Raw genomic sequence first — 3,387 nt, 5'->3', positions numbered from 1 at the left:
AATGATAGGGTTAAGACCCTTTAGCGATTAAAAAAATATATATATATTCAAAAGCAATCCATTTGGCACACAGAAAGAAAAAAATGATTCATCCAGCAGAGATTTGTCTGGAATGTTGTGTGTGTGTGTGTGTGTGTGTGTGTGTGTGTGTGTGTGAGAGAGAGAGAGAGAGAGAGAGAGCGAGAGCGCGTGAGCGTGTGTGTGTGTGTGTGTGTGTGTGTGTGTGTGTGTGTGTGTGTGTGTGTGTGTGTGTTTTGCATAGAAGTCAGTCCAGATGGAGTATACCAGGAGATGGAGGAGAGGGAATGTAAGGGTGAGGGGGAAAGGGAAGGGAGGGAAACGGGGAACTAAAGGGAGAAGATGAGGGAAGGGTAGAGGGAGAAGGACTACACTGCACACATTCACTGGGTACTATAAGTCCCAGTTTGGATGTTAATTTGGTTGCCCAGTATATTCACCATGCCCTCTATTTCCGAATAACAGTCACTACAGCCATAAAATCCAAAACCACGTGAGGACAATACACAGCAGAATAAAGGTAGCTTGGGAGTGGCAGGAATAAAGTAGCTAAGGCTTCTCACGGGCCAAAACGTTACTGGAAAATGCATTAACTCCTAAACAACGGGAGGCAACTCACATTACCATGATCGCTCAGTAGCGACAGTAGTAAAAGACTAGAGTTCCCCAAAGCTTGAAGGGTTTAATTTCCCTGTGCGATTTCCACATTCCACGTCCCCATTTTGCCGGAAAATGGGGATGGAATTTCCAGGAGAATAAATGTCTCGATCCTGTCACTTCTCTTTCAGACCCTCTGGTGGTGGGTTCTGTGTAGCTCGAAACGTTATAGACAATAAAGATTTCAAGTCCCAACCTGTGTTTCTTTCCCGTCTAATGTTTCCAGTTCCCTTATTGGATAATCCATATATCTAGCTATCTATTTAAACACACACACACACACACACACGCACACACACACACACAGTTTATATATATATATATATATATATATATATATATATATATATATGGAGCCTTTGTGGTACTGTCGTAAAGTGTGCGTTTTCGTACACTGAAGAACGAGGGTTCGCGCCCCGGCAGGGTAATAAACTTTGGGAGCTTTCTTCTGGCCACGTACTGCATTGGCGGACACAAGTGGTGCTGTGATTGAACCAATGTCGCATACTATAAAGTATGCTTGCACCCAGTCGGCTTGCGCGGGCCAAGTACACTTGGTTCACAGACTACACACACATCCAAAGCCACTCCAACACTACAATTACACTTACAAGCACTTCTCACCTTACATACAATCTCTACCAGACAGCCTAAGCCACTTGGTAGAGATACATTGGCTGTATCGTCCCCACTTCGGTCGGGATAGGCAGGTCCAGCAGTGGATACTGAAACGGCTGATGAGATTATATATATATATAGATAGATAGATAGATATAGATAGATAGATAGACAGATAGATAGATATTTATTTCTTTTTTTATTTACTTATTCCTTGACTTTTAGTCTTTTTCATCACTGATTATTTCATTTTTCCACTGGAGATAACCATCTGTCTGGTTTGGGTATCCAAGAACTGAATGATATCTGGCGTTAGCAGAGCATAACATCCGAATGTTTTGATGCAAGAAATAGAGTGACGAGATACCTGCTAACCTTTAAACTGCCAAAGACTATCCAGAGCCACTTGGCGTTGATTAGAATATAACAGATCACCTGAACGTGACAGCATTAAGACAAAAGAAAGCATACAGCAAAGATCTGTTCATCCTTTAGAGACTGTCATTTATAGGGAAGGTTATGACTGGTAATCGTCTTTCACGTGATGGATGATTAACAATAACAGTTACAGCAGCCACGGTATATCACGGCTCAGTCTTGCTTAGTACAACAGTTTAACTATTTGAAATTGGAGAACTATTTTTAAAATGTGTTTTTGGTACCTCCTGATAATTCTCTCCGACAAGAAGAGTATGTTTTCACCCCTGTTAGTTAGTTAGTTTGTTTGTCTGTTAGCAAGATTACTCAAAAACTGAAAGAGATATTTGGACCAAATAGGGTGGGTAGATAGCTCATGTCCCAGGGAACAATCGATTACGGTACCTTTTTGGAGCGATATACATCGTATTACAGATTCTGGATCCGGAAAACACTTTCTGGGAAACTAATGAATGACGAGAAAACCTAAACCATTATGAAGAGTGATTTGGAAATTACGTTGCCCTTGTTGGAGAGATGCGCTCCACTGAATGCCCCTTAGTTCTAATGACTTGTAAAATCTCTCTCGTTCGGAACGTGAAAATGATGGTTGTATCTAACCCCTCAAATTCTCAAAGTCTCTCCTATAGACGAATATAATAATTTGATTGTAGCAAGAATATAGGATAAGAGAATTTCCCGGATAAAAGTGGCTCAGATTGCCATCAGAAAGACTATCGCTCTGCCCCATTACGTCACAGCCTTCCTTGTATCAATAACGCGCCAACGTCAGGCCTTTGACAAACTGGGGTATCAAATCACTTGAACAATACCGTATAGAGAAAGGTATCATAAAATATCTTAGCGATGAGCTAGCCTAAAAAGAGCAAGGGATTGTTATCGTTGATCCCTTCATTACGACGACGTGTTTTTTTCATACTACAGGTACGGAACAGACTCTGGTATGCTCAGTGTAGATCTTTTGTGGAGAGTGAATTAATTTCCTCTATATAAAAACTCTCAAGTTCGAATACCTATACAAAGCTGAATAAAATAATCTGGAAGAAACAAGACTAATATAAAAGAGACAGTCGTTGTGAATAGACTTACTGGTGGCGTCGGGTCCTTCCGCCTCCCTTTGGGGTAATCAGACCTGTTTGTATTCTACTTCGTAATGCAGTTATGAACCCTGAATTAACTTGATTACACACAAATGCTAACAATCTAGATGTTGTGTGTGTGTGTGTGTGTGTGTGTGTGTGTGTGTGTGTGTGTGTGTGTGTGTGTGTGTGTGTGTGTGCGACAGAGAGACGGAACATACAAAATAGAAGCAAACTTGTTCACAAACTAGGTAAGGCAGAAAGTGGCACAAACAGACAAACGCAAAAGCACTTCAACTCACGCGTGCCAATTGCCTCAGCTTCACCCAAATCCAGACTGAGGCACTCTCGCACAAACACATGCCGTCGGAGACTCCCCGACCTCTGTCTCTGTATCTGTCTGTCTGTCTACACACACACACACACACACACACACACACACACACACACACACATATATATATATATATATATATATATATATATATATATATATATATATATATATATATGTATATATCCTATCATAATCATACAATATCTCTTACACGAGCTTCCCAACTTCCTAGAAGAAATT

Source organism: Coenobita brevimanus, chromosome 101 (genome assembly GCF_032717465.1).
Source record: "Coenobita brevimanus isolate Jiangsu-jjx chromosome 101, ASM3271746v2, whole genome shotgun sequence".
In the NCBI taxonomy this organism is placed as follows: domain Eukaryota; kingdom Metazoa; phylum Arthropoda; class Malacostraca; order Decapoda; family Coenobitidae; genus Coenobita; species Coenobita brevimanus.
Note: the sequence above shows the minus strand (reverse complement) of the source record.